At 51.3% G+C, this 14037-nt stretch overlaps 1 long non-coding RNA gene across 1 annotated transcript in view; it reads right to left on the reverse strand.

Annotated features, from left to right (window-relative positions):
- Positions 1-346: 346 nt before the first annotated feature.
- LOC107182944 overlaps positions 347-14037 on the reverse strand; it is an 18812-nt gene continuing 5121 nt past the window's right edge. The window contains exons 2-3 of the long non-coding RNA XR_001513701.1: positions 2345-2714; positions 347-722 (exon numbers count right to left, since the gene is read on the reverse strand). This is a non-coding gene — a long non-coding RNA (uncharacterized LOC107182944). The remainder of the gene's footprint in view (positions 723-2344; positions 2715-14037) is intronic.

Here is a 14037-nt window from a genome sequence, read left to right on the forward strand (position 1 = left end):
TGAGCACGTTCTCGTAGATGACCAGGACGTACTTGCCCCGGCCGCCCTCGGTCAGCGGCGGGATGTCCCCCTTCCCGGGCGCGATGACCATGTGGTAGGCGAAGCGGCCGGACTCCAGGATGGCGCTGAGTCTCCAGATGAATGAGTCCCGGAGAACTTGACAATTTGGTCTGAAAAGATGTACTCTGTCGAAAGTGCCAGTTGCCCCTGCAAGGGAAACGGTTGCTTTTGGCCTCAGAGATCCTAGGCCAGAAGTGAGGAAGAGCCACAGACAGTTCTGCTGGCCACTTGGACTGTAGCTCATACCCGTCGTTTTTATCCAAAAGAATTCTATCCTTCAGGCAGGAGCCTGAGGTCGGCGCACTCGGCCTTGGCGGTGGCTTCCAGCAGCACCACCTCCTGCCGGGAGCCCGCGTAGAGGAAGTAGGCGGAGAAGGCGATGCTGGCCAGGCAGAAGGCGGCCAGGAGCGCGATGAGGGCGCGGAAGCTCCTCCGCAGCCTCAGGAGGAGGTTCATGGTCTGCGGTCCCCCCGGGAAGCTTTTCCCGGCGTCTCCCCTAACGGGCCACCGGGGGCACAGCCGGAGAGGGTGCGCGTGCCGCTGCCCGCGAGTTCATGTAACCATCGCAGAGCATGTGAGGGCTGGAGGGGTCCCGCGGGGCGAGCTGGGAGGCCGGGGAGAGAGTCCAACCGAAGATGGTGGCCTGGTCCGTCAAGCACTACCTGGAAGAGGGAGCAACGCAGTGACCGGGACAATCAGAAGAAACATGTATGTGCCCACGCAGGCTGACAGCTACGTAGCACGCAGGCCCCAGATCATGTCAGGGCAGCTGCGATGCTAAAACACGAGGAGCCTGCTGTGTGCAGTCGAGATTTTACTACTTAGAATACGGTGGATTTCTTTCATGTTCTCAGGAAGACAGAACCCTATTTGTTTTTTGTATATAGTTTGTCTTGTATTATAGCCATCACTACACTTCTCCTAGCTCATGAATTGGGTTTAAAATTCCATTTAAACAAACATGAGACCATCCCCACTTGACCCCCCCTGCACTGTGCCCACCTGGCCCCCCCTGCACTGTGCCCCATGCCCACCTGGCCCTGCCCTGCACGGCCCCACCCTTCAGGGACCCACAGGAGCAGCAGTCTGTCCAGTCCACCTGCTGTGGGTTTGCTTGTATTTCAAAAATAAATTCAATCAGGAGTTTGAAAAGAAACAGTGCATGACAAGTTAATACTTTGCTAGGTCCTTATCTAATCTGACATCAAAAATGTGACTTTTATGTATGAATATACAAAGGATTAGATGTCAGTTTTGCATATTAGAACAGCACAGGGTAATAAAAAAGCATATGGGATTAGAATCTGTCAACCAAAAGAATAAGTAAAATTTAAATGTGACATTTATTTAACATTAATATGTTCAGAGTTAGAATGATGCATACATATTATTACTGTTGTAGATAGCTGGTTTGAATGTGTGTGTGTGTGTGTGTGTGTGTGTGTGTGTGTGTGTGAGAGAGAGAGAGAGAGAGAGAGTGTGTGTGTTAATCTAAGGAGTTATCATTTCTTCAATTCAATCCTCCAATTTCTGCTTCCCTAACAAAACTTAGCCAGTGGAGGGGCAGCGTCTGGAAAAGCATAAAACAGGCACAAGGAGATTCACTTCTGTTCTGTGCCTGAGGTAAGAGATGGGTCGGCACTGCCTGAGCCAGCGAGATGCAGTCTCGGACGTGCCCGAGCCACTTACTGTAGAATCGACAGAACAACAATCCTATATAACAAAAGGCTAATACGCAAGGCGACCGAACGGCAGGACGACCGGTCGCTATGAAGCACACTGAGCACCAGAGCGCCACCCCCCGCCCCTGCCGAGTGCACAATTTTCATGCACCGGGCCTCTAGCTTATATATATATGTATACCTCCAGTTCCTGTCACAGACTCCCAAACCTTCAGAATTTCCGGGTGAGAGCCATGTCCTCTGTTCCCAGGAGCCACGCTTGGTGGGGACTGGGTGGGGCTGGTCCCCGGGAAGTTTGGACTCTCAGCCCCACCCCCATCCTATGGGAAGGGAAGGGCTGAGATGGAGCTAAGGATGGATGGTGCCCCCATGGGAAAGGGAGGGGCTGATACGGAGGGGAGGGTGGAGGTGCCCTCATGGGAAGGGCTGAGATGGAGGGGAGGGTGGAGGTGCCCCCATAGGAGGGGTTGAGATGGAGGGAAGGGTGCCCTAACAAGCCTACTGTTAAATGTGGACAGCGGGGGGGGGGCCTCATTATTTTGGGGGATACGCTGTCTCCAAATGTAGGCCGTGTGACCCTCGGCAGCCCCCCTCGTCCTCACCGTCAGTTTCTGTTTTCGTTCTTACTTCCAGCCTCCAGGCGAGGCTGCCCCTCAGCGGCACCGGGTAAGTGTGGCTTGGATCCCGCACTTGGATCCCGCACTCCCTCCGGACGAGCTCACGGGGAGTCATGACGGCCTGGCCGCTCCGTTGCAACGGTTCTCGGGCTCATTTCCCAGGTGTTTGTAGAGTCTCTGGAACACGGGTCAGAGTCCCTCCCCCGAAGGTCCAGGCCGCAGAGGACTCAGCGGGCAGTGCCCGTCTTTGGAACCAGAGGCGCCAGCGGAGATCGAGGGCGGAGTCCCCGTGGACGCACCGTAGCCGCTTCTGTCCCCGGGGTCCGAGGGGACACGGGTCGCCGCTGGGGCTCAGCTGCAACGGAAAAGAAAGGGTCCTTCACCACGTGGCCCCGGGGCGGCTGCTTCCCGACACGGAGCGGCCTCCTACCCCCCGTCCTGCGGCATCAGCCCTGGTGCCCTTAGCGGACTCCGGGACGGAGGGTCCAGGAGGGGGGCGGACAGGCGGCTAGTGTCTGTGAGCTGGGCCCAGGGTCCCGCCCCCCGGGGAGAAACCGGGCTGAAGTCAGATGAACAAGTCCCAGCAACTGGGCGGATTAAGTAATTTCACTCCCACATTAGCAAGTCTCATTTCCGTTTTAAAAATTCAGATATTCAAAGTCAGAGGGATCACCAACCATGGGCAACTCCGGAGGTGACCTGGAGCTGCTCTGGGAGTTGCAATATTTCAACATGCGTTGCCTGTCAGGGGCGGTCCACCCATGTTTTCCGGGAAAGTGGGCTGCCCAGCCTGTGCCTGAAACCTCTGTCATCTTGTGAGTCAGCCGTCCCCGGTCACGGAGCCCTGGTCCTCTCTCTTCCTTACGCATCGGAAGATGTGGTCAGACCTACTTTGTGCCTCGCTCACATTTTTATTTTGCTGATTTATGCGTCCCTAGTCCAGTCTGTATATTGTTTCTCTTTCCACACTAAGCAATTTCCCCTTCGCCCAAGCGCAACCCGGCTAAGTGAGACAGACACACGGAGGAACCTTCGTGACCCCGCCCCGAGCCAGGTGAACGGACGGTGCCATCACCATGTTCGTAGTAGTTTTATTGGAACAGGGACCTCAGACTTCCAGGCCGAGGGTTTAAGAATCTGAAAATCGGTTGCACGAGGGCATTTCTGTTTCCTTAGAACGTGGGCATCATCTGGCCTCCACCGTTCCTGACCAGTCTAAACCTGTCGGGAGGCAGGACACACGTGCACATGACTCTTTAAAACACTGCAGGCATGTTTATCTGCCACTGAAAATATAATCGGAGTAAAAAGTGTCCAGATCCCCCAGAGCGGAAGTTCCGTCTGCCTGTGAGAGAGGTCCTGGCACCCCGCTCACCTGGGCCTCCCCCCACCTGCCTCTGAGACGGTCCTGGCATCTCCACTCACATGGGCCTCCCGGGAGAGGCGGGCACACCTCCCCCCACCTGCCTGCGCCGGTTTCAACATCTGCTCCAGACCCCGGTGCACCTGCCGCTCGGATGCAGCAGGCGCTGCTGGATGCACACCTGTGCGCCCACGACCACGCCTGCAGCAGGGCCACCAGGCACCGTCACTGCTTGCTGGGCAGGGAGCCGGGGGCAGGGGACAGCCAGTCCGACCTACCAACGGGCACCCGCAGACGGGACCCCGAAGGGCACGGAGGGCACAGTGCGCATGAGAGGAAGAGCCATGTCACCGGCTGTTCCACCCAGACCCATGCCGCACCCACGGACGGGGTCGCCTGGAGAAACGTGGATTGTGTCAGTGCTGCTACCTTTGGCCCAGAACTGACGGTCTCGGACTGTAATGTTACGATGACAGTGGTCAACAGGTTGCTCTTTCTAACTCCGTCACTCACTTTCTACTCATGTTATTTTGTAGATTTTTCCTCAGGAACCGTTACTCAGGCCTGGGGCTTGCATGTCAGAGGAGGGCAATTAAAACAATATTTGGAGCTAATTCGTATAATGAAAGCAAAGAAATAAGAATATTGGAAGATAAAGTGTTGCAACTAATTCGGCTTCCCTCAAGTTTTAAAATACCAAAACGATCCTAAAAATAATATAACTGAAATGACAAGAAGTAAAGTCTTTTTAAAAATTTCTTTTCAATCCAGTTAACATTTTTTTATTATTATTACCCGGGTCACAAAAACAAGTTAATCATGCCTGACACACGTTTCCCTAGGAGCCTGGCTTTCTATCAAGTGAATTATTTCTGTTATTTCTAAACGCTCTCCCGATTTCCCAGCCTTTTCAACACTAGGGGGCGATATGTTCCCGCTTTTACTGCAAAAATAGGCCTAGGGCACCTGATCTCCACTGCTGGCTCCCAGACAAAGCGGGGTGCTCAGTGGGAGACTGCTCAGCTCACAGGTCACTAACTGCTTGGGGAACGAGGTCCCCTGTGATGTCAGAGACACAGCAGGGTTCACACCGTCCAAACCCCACTGACACCTCAAGCCCATACCAGAGTGTTCAGTCACCTCTGCTTAATACTTTGCTAATTTTTGGTGATTTGTTGACATCGAAATCTTTAAGGGAACAGAAGTAAATGTATTATAATTCAAGGAGGATACGTTTATTTTATTTCTGAAGTAAATGCAATAATATGCTTTTCCCGAGAGTCACCGTTCACTTGGACATATCTCTACTCTGCAGACATGTTTGTGCAATAATTTCATTTGCTCAAGAAATACCGCCATGATGTCTAAGGATTTGAATCTGCTGAAATGATTAACTCTGTTTTTACTATCTTAAGAGTAAAGAACATAAAATAAATAAGCAAAATACATACGACGAAGAAAAAAGCATACATACAGCATGACTTAGGTCACCTCCCCATTTATCTCCCAGTCCTGATGTGGAAATGCAGAACATAACAACTATGTTTGAAATAATTTAAAACTAGGGGCATGGTTTCGATTTAGGGTGTCAATATGATTTATTTGCGAAGGAAGATTTCTGGGTACTAAGTACTGCTGTTCAGCTGTATCTCAGACTTGTAACGTGATGTGCTTCCTCTATCGTTCATCATTTACCTGGGAACAGTGAAAACACCTGCTCACTGTAGCGGCTTCACAGGTGACTTGAAAGATAATGGGTCATTAGGAGGTTGTACGCACAATGAAATAGACTCAAATTAATCATCCTGGGTAAAATGCAAAAAAAAAAAATGTACAATAGGATTTATATCTATTCCTGTGTTGAGTTTTTGTCCAAAGTCAGTTTTCGAAAATCAGTCATTTACCATTTGTTAAAGTACGTAGTTTTTAGGGACTAAGCCACATACTCAGTATCTCAGGATCCACCATACAGAGTCCGGAAGAAGACGGTAAGTTACAGACTACACTTGGAATGCGGGCATCAAGGCAAGTGAAAAAAAATCAATATAAATATAGTTCTTATCTGGCCCATCACTCTGCTCAAAACATGGGTAAGGCCACACACACGCACACACACTCACTCACACCTCAAATCATGAAACTCAGTTTTGAAAACGTGGCCGTTGATCAAACCCTGCACCATCATCACTGCCAACACCGAGGGCTGGGCAGTTCCTCACGCCGCCAGCCTGCCCCTGGGACGGGGATGCAGGCGGAGACATCCCACCTACAGGGACACTTTTACTTCAGTAGCTTTGGCCTCAAAGCCTGGGGCAGGGGGGAGGGAGGCAGCCAATCAGACCCTTTTCCTTGGCATGTCCAGGACTTGGCCATCAGAGAGGCAGGGAAGTCAGCAGCTGATGCCGAAAGTTAAGAGGTGGAAACTCCTACGATTGCACATTTCTCCAACGGAGGAAGAGTGTTGAAATTGCTGAACAGACTGAAGATAAACCAACTGACAAAAATGTGAATTAATCTAAATGACCTTAAGTATATAGCAAGGCAATAATAAAGCCTCAACGGAGTAAAAATAAAAACAAAGACTAATTGAAATTCATAGGAACAATACAATAGAAGTCAGCGGTAGTACATGAAATGAAAATGTACTAAGACCCTAACCGGTTTGGCTTAGTGGATAGAGTGTCGGCCAGTGGACTGAAAGGTCCCAGGTTCAATTCTGGTCAAGGGCAGTATCTTGGTTGTGGGCACATCCCCAGTGGGAGGTGTGCAGGAGGCAGCTGATCGATGCTTCTCTCTCATAGATGTTTCTGACTCTCTGTCCCTCTCCCTTCCTCTCTGTAAAAAATCAATAAAATATATTTTTTAAAAAACGTACTAAGAACCCTGTATTAGGGTCATGATATTGATGGACTTCCATCTTTGGTAACATATTTTGATTTTTAATGAACAAATAAAAATATGTACTTTCAAAACTAGTAGAGGAGAAAAAATGAAATGCAAGAAAAATACTCAATTAAAAAAATAAAGGAGAGGAAAAGAAACCTAGAGAAGGCAGGACTAATGGAAAATAAATAGTTCTGTTTTTGTAATTCCATTAACTTTAAATGAACTACATTATCTTTAAAAAACAAAGATTGGCAGATGGACCCAAAACTCCCATGAATCCAAGTATGTGCCGTTTACAAGTGATATATTAAAACATGGGAAAGTAAACATCTGGAAAAGGCAGAGCAGACATATTTTAAGTAGAACAAACTGATATAAAGTATTAGGAAATTAGAGTTAAAGCACAAAGAATTCCTGGAGATACAGAGATCATCTACAATAATAAAAGCATAATATGCTAATTAGACCAAACAGCCGAATGACCTTCTGGACGTCATTCCGGACATCTTTCCGGACAAAGCTGCCACAGCGGGGGGCTGAGGCAGAGGCAGTTAGGGGTGATCAGGCAGGCAGGCAGGAGAGTGGTTAGGAGGCAGCAGTCCCGGATTGTGAGAGGAATATCCCCTGAGGGGTCCCAGATTGTGAGAGGGTGCAGGCTGGGCTGAGGGACCCTCCTGTGCATGAATTTCATGCACTAGGCCTCTAGTTTTATAATAATAATACATTACATTTATTGGGAAGTCATGGGGGCCCTTTGTCTTAGAAGATCTTCTACACAGATGTCTGGTAGTTTTCAAAGTTAATGAATTAACCACAAACGAAGATTTTTCAGGGTGGGGTTGAAGCAGCTCACCATGAATTAGTTGATGCCTGCTATAAAGAGAAGTGGATGGAATGGGCAAGAAGATGGAATGGAATAATGGACAGTAGTCTAGACATGACCATGAGGAGCAAAAGGGCATCTAACCAACCTCCTGACCCACCAGGAGAACTGGGAGAAAAGCTATAACTCAGACCAGAGGCCCCAGGTCCTGGAGGAGGGTGGGTGTCCATCAGAGCAAGATCAAGACAGCCTCAGATAGAGTCCCACCCCAAGGGGAAAGAACGTTGCTAATCACTGACCATGTGTTCTGCTGAGCACAGTGAAAGGTTTCAACAGGCGGAGACCTCATCAGTGTGACCGCATCTTAGCTAATCTATAATGGTAAAAGCGTAAAATGCTGAGATTAGACTGGACAGCCAAATGACCTTCCGGACGTCCTTCTGGATGAAGCCAGGGCTGCGAGTACTGAGGCAACCCACCACTGCTGGGAGGGCTGAGCCCCTTGCATGAATTTCATGCATCAGGCCTCTAGTTACATCTACAATAATCTTATTTTTAAAAAGTTCACATTCTGAGATACAAGGACTAGGACCACAACAGACAAATTTTTGGGGGGAGAGGGAACTAGTCAACCTACAGCAGCTACTCTGCACTTTTTCATGCTATTTTATTCGGTTTTTGTAGATAGCTGGTTTGGTTTCTAACTATTCTGTTTAGAATGTTTGCACCTTATGTTCTTGAATTATATCGCCCATCACTTCCTTTTCTGGGCTGTCCCTTCCTCATTATTACTATCCGGTTATTACTCTCAGTTATTCAATCAATTCTTGGGGAACGCCATTGCCAGTTACGACGGGAGCCTAAAGCGATGAGGCCGGCAGGTCTCACTCTGTTTCCCATTCTCTGGAGAAGTCTGTGTCAGGTTGGAATATTTATGGTTTGAAGCTCTGATAGAACCGTTGAGTGAAGGAATTTGTGACAAGTTTCCTTTGTGGGATATTTTGACTATTTGAATTCTTAAATTTTGCTTTATCCATTTTGAGGCTATTTTAAGTTCATTTTATAAAGCTACATTTTCTTGGATGCTTAATTTACATAGTCTGCTACCCAATCTCAACCGCTCATATTTTTCCCTCTTGTCACCTGTCACCCAACGTCAACAGGGTTTCACACTCGCGACATCGTTAAGCCAAACTCTTTTAACTTCTTACGCTCCATCTGATGGCCCGGCACCCCTTCGTTCCCAGGTTAAAGTCCATAACCAATCAGATCCATCCCGTTTTCTATATTCTCCAACCTGTTTATCATTTTTAAAAATTATTTTCTATTAATTTCAGAGAGGAGGGAAGATGGGAGAGACAAACATCTATGATGAGAGAGAATCATGGATGGGCTGCCTTCTGCAAGCCCCACACTGGGGAATGGAGCCCGCAACCCGGGCCTGGGCCCTGACTGGGAATCGAACCGCGATCTCCTGGTTCCTAGTTAGATGCTCAACCACTGAACCACACCGGTCAGGCTAAGATCTATTACATGGATCAATTAACCTCTCACTCTAAGAGCAAGAGTCCCTTTCCTTGAGGGAGAAGTGAGAATGGCGAGTGTTTTACGCTGTTTGCTGAGGTGTGTGGTCATGGAGGTATGTGGCCATGGAGGTGTGTGGTAGTGGAGGTGTGTGATTATGGAGATGTGAGGTCATAGAGGTGTGTGGCCGTGGAGCTGTGTGACTATGGAGGTGTGTGGTCATGGAGGTGTGTGGCTGTGGAGGTGTATGGTCGTGGAGCTGTGTGACTATGGAGGTGTGTGGGATGTGTGTGGCCATGGAGGTGTGTGGCTGTGGAGGTGTATGGTCGTGGAGCTGTGTGACTATGGAGGTCTGTGGTCATGGAGGTGTGTGGCTGTGGAGGAGTATGGTCGTGGAGCTGTGTGACTATGGAGGTCTGTGGTCATGGAGGTGTGTGGCTGTGGAGGAGTATGGTCGTGGAGCTGTGTGACTATGGAGGTGTGTGGTCATGGATGTGTGTGGTCATGGAGGTGTGTGGTTATGGAGGTGTGTGGTCATGGAGGTGTGTGATTATGGAGGTGTGTGGCCGTGGAGCTGTGTGGTCGTGGAGCTGTGTGATTATGGAGGTGTGTGGCCGTGGAGCTGTGTGGTCGTGGAGGTGTGTGATTATGGAGGTGTGTGATTATGGAGGTGTGTGGTCGTGGATGTGTGTGGCCATGGAGCTGTGTGATTATGGAGGTGTGTGATTATGGAGCTGTGTGATTATGGAGGTGTGTGATTATGGAGGTGTGTGATTATGGCGGTGTGTGGTCGTGGATGTGTGTGGCCATGGAGCTGTGTGATTATGGAGGTGTGGGGCCGTGGAGGTGTGTGATCACACAGGTGTGCATCCTGCTCCCTAACACCCCGTCTTCGCTGGCAGTTAGAAAACTTCAATAAATTTCAAGTGAACAACTGGGAAAAGTTTCGTAGCGGCCCTGTCTCCACATGCTTCCACGATTCCCACATGTAAAGCAAAACCATGTTTTCATTTCCCCATTTTCCCCCCAAAGGTATTTTGAAGATCAACAACATAATTTATCTTTCATAATCTCCCAGGGTTTTCCCCAAATAGGCTTGTTAAGCGAATTATTGATTATAGTAACTAGCGTCCTTTTAAAACATCCATACAAAATGTTGTGCTAATTCTAGGAAATGTCCAATGCAGATGCCACATATGCTGCCTTGTAGAGTTTTACTAGAGAAAGTTGCACACTGAGTGATGTTCCTGCTTTTGTTTGATCCGGTTTCATTTTCGGAAATTCGCCTTGTTGCCTTCTCCTCCTCCCATATATCCCCTCACTCTAGGGGCCAGAAAAATCCATTCCCCTCCTCCCCCTAGTTCTTCCCTCTTCTCAGGACAGTTAGGGTCTGTTTTCCTGAAGATTCTTAAATGTGAGTTAACTTTGGAAACTGATGAGCCCGATTAAAATGTTGATCGGTGAAGTTTGATGGTTTAATTAGATTTACAGTGATTAATATTCATATGTTCTTTTTATTTCAGAGAGGAAGGGAGAGGGAGAGAGATCGGAACATCAATGATGAGAGAGAATCATGGATCGACTGCCTCCTGCACGGCCCTCTCTGGGGACAGAGCCCGCAACCCGGGCCTGTGCCCTGAGTGGGAATCGAACCATGACCTCCTGGTTCATAGGCCGATGCTCAGCCACTGAGCCAGGCGGCTGGGCTACAGTTATTAATATTCAAAGATGTGATCCGAGGACAGGAGACAGTGCAGTGGCAGTGTAGCTGATTGCCACTGGTCAATACCTGTCACTCGGTGGCGTTCAGCCGTGCAGAGGGTGACACCACAGGCCACCGGGTGCCGGCGGCTCACACTTCATGCCACTAATTCAGCACGGCTCCGTCTCCGACTCTGCACCGGGAACTTGACCGCCGCATCGAGCCTTCCCGCCGTTCCGTGAAGCAGGTATCGCTACCTCCACTGGCCATGGCGGGTCCTGAGCTTGGTCCAGAGCCACCCCAGCGAGGGCCACCTGTGACTTAGGGTCCAGCTCGGAGAAACCAGCTTCCCCTCCGGCCTCCGCTGCCTCACTCTCACCTGGACAGCAATTCACGTCTGCAAGGAGACTGAACACCCCACCCCCACCCCCTGCCTGGGGCTCACACCTCACCAACTCTAGACTCCTGTCAGCGGAACTTCCTGGAAGCCGGGGTGTCTTTCTGATGCACCCAAGTCTCCCCTGCATGTGTTCCTTCCTGACAGGCTCAAGTGAGGGGCGACACCGATATGTGGAAATTTAAAAAAATCGATCTGCTTAAGGTATTCATCGCTGCATTATCTTTAAGAGAGTAGTCCTTGCGCAATGACCCTTGGATGAAAAGTCGCTTCCACATCAGACGGACGCACTCCTGCTTGGTGCTCTCGCCCGGTCATCATCGACCTGAATTTGCGGGGAGGGCTGGGCCTGGTGGGCAGCGCCACTCTCACGCCTGCCAGTGAAAGACGCGGGAAACCCTGGTGACCCCCATGGTCTCCTCCCCAAGGCAGGAACTTTTGGAAAAGCAGCTCCCGCCCACGGCAGCTGCTCCAATGGACTGGAATCTCATTCACTGTTAGAGTGCACTACTTTCCTGGGTGTTGCACGAAACATCCGCTATCAATCCAGTCTCTTTCAGACGATCGTCCACTGGCAGCCCATCACATGAACAAATGCACTTTTCATGGAAACTCCTGCCACATGTAAAGGTGATATCCTGGTCCCACAGTCTCTTTAAAACACCATCGCTCCTTCCACGGCTGCTTGTAGGACGTGCCTCCCCATGTCCCCTCGCACCTCACGGTGATCAGCCCGCTGCCCTTGGCCTGTAGGTGAGTCATCCGCTCAGCCTCCTGCCATCATATCCCTGGCTGCAGCGGGGCACTGAGGTGTGGTCACCTCCCCAGGAACCACCCGGAGGGTAGGAGGTACTCGCCTCAACTGTGAGAGCAGAGCGGGACCTGGGCCACAGGACGGACGGTCAGGGAGGCTGGGCTGGAGGGGCCGGGGAGTGTGAGGCAGGCGCCCGGGCCGGACCTGTGCTGAGGGGTTACCAGCCCTGCCTCCTGGAGGCTGAGAACCTACCCACCACTCGGAACGCTTAGCACTGCCTTATCCTCACAACATTTAAATAAAACCTCATCCAAGGATATTTTCCCATTGATTTTAGAGAGTGGGAGGGCGAGGGGAAGGCACAGAGAAACATCGACGTGAGAGAAACTCATTGATGGGTTGCCTCCTGGGGAGGAGCCTGCCACCGAGGTCTACGCCCTTGACTGGAATCGAACCCGGGACCCTTCGGTCCATAGGCCGGCGCTCTATCCACTGAGACACACCGGCCAGGACAATCCCTACCACATTTTATTCTGGCGGAGTTTGAAGTGAGTGTTTTTGTGACTGTGCACCTGTTTTAGCAAGAGGAATCGCAACACGGACCCTCGGCAGCTCCCTTATCTTACGTCCGTTGCTCCAGCCACCGGGGGGGCCTTCTTTAGGATTTGGGTCTGACACCCCCTCAGTTTGGGAGAAGGAGACAGGGGGCCAGGTCTCCACTGTGCGCGTTTTAATCCCAGCATGAACCCTCGGGGTGCAGGGGAAAATGTGACAATTCGAGATAATTCGCCCACATGCTGCATTTTAATTACCTCAGCGCGACAAAGAGTAGCAGGAAAGTGGAAAATTACACTTTCTGAAATGGACTGGACTTCCCGCTCCCCACAGAAAGTAGGGAAGCAGGGGGTCCTTCCCCACACCCCTCAACTCCCCAGACGGAGGGCAACAGTGAGGGGGCGGGGCCACGTGCAGCTCATCGCCTCGCATTTTACAAGTGGCCGCTGCTCCTTGTCCCGTCTCCCATGTGATGAAGGGATGTTCTCATCACGGAAAGCAACTTCAAAATACATATATATTTTTTTATTGATTTCAGAGAGGAAGGGAGAGGGAGAGAGAAACGTCAGTGATGAGAGAGAATCATGGATCGGCTGCCTCCTGCACGCCCCTCACTGGGGAGGGAGCCCGCAACCGGAGCATGTGCCCTGACCGGGAATCGAACTGTGACCTCCTGGTTCAAAGGTCAGGCATGGAATGCAACTTGTAAACGGGTTTTCCGAGTGTCAGTTTTCCGGACGGCATTCCCTGGCCCTCTCCCTGGCTGTCACTCACCCCCCTGACCCCGGGACGGTGACGTCCTCACGGGGGCATTGTCCTCGCACGTCAGGGCCTCCGGAGAGCGGCCGGGCTCTCCTCGCCCCTCATGGGGCAGGCAGGTTCTACGACGTGGACAGGATCATCAATCATCATCATCATCACCACCAGGAACACGATCACACCCACGTGGAAGCCCTTTGCTTGGGTTCACGAGGGCAATCTCTCCGACGGGACGGAGGGCGGCGCAGGTCCTGACCTGGGCTCGACCCTGTGACCACTCTGGGCTTTGATTTTGCTGCGAAAATGCCCAGTTCCGAGGACAAGGCCTCATGGACGGGGCGTCAGGAGCCCTCACCCTTGACCGGAACTCACAGGTGTGGTTTCCATCCTGCTAGATGCCGCCCGTAGGTGTACCTTTCAAGTGATCGCCTGTTTATCTCCATGAGTCCCGTGCGTGGGGCCTCGGTGGCACTGATGGAGCTCGTGGCTGGAGGCCGGACGGCGCAGGTGACGCCGGATCCTATTACTCACGGGTCCCCCAGGGGAAATGCGCAGCGGGTCCTCGGGCGTGTCCGCAGGCCCGTGGACAGGGCACATCTGTGTCCCCTCGTGGATGGGCGCTGGAGTGGCTGCATTTACCTCCGATGCTGGACGGAGCTCAGTGCCTGGGGTGTCTGATGCAACGTGACAAGCTGTGGACCAGCGTCGAGGGCACAGTCCTGACTCGGACATGGCCCCGCGAGGCGGCCTCATATGCAGAGGGCACCCCTGTCCGCTGGCACGGGGGCCGCTGGGCTGCATACAGCGCCCTGAGCTCAGGCCCTGAGCAGGGGGTGATGTGTGGGCTCAGGGCTCACGCCGAAGGCCTGCTGGTGTCTATCACCGGTTCCCTGTTGCCCGTCGGCCGCCTCCACC

Source organism: Myotis davidii, unplaced genomic scaffold (assembly GCF_000327345.1).
Source record: "Myotis davidii unplaced genomic scaffold, ASM32734v1 scaffold698, whole genome shotgun sequence".
Classification (NCBI taxonomy): Eukaryota; Metazoa; Chordata; class Mammalia; order Chiroptera; family Vespertilionidae; genus Myotis; species Myotis davidii.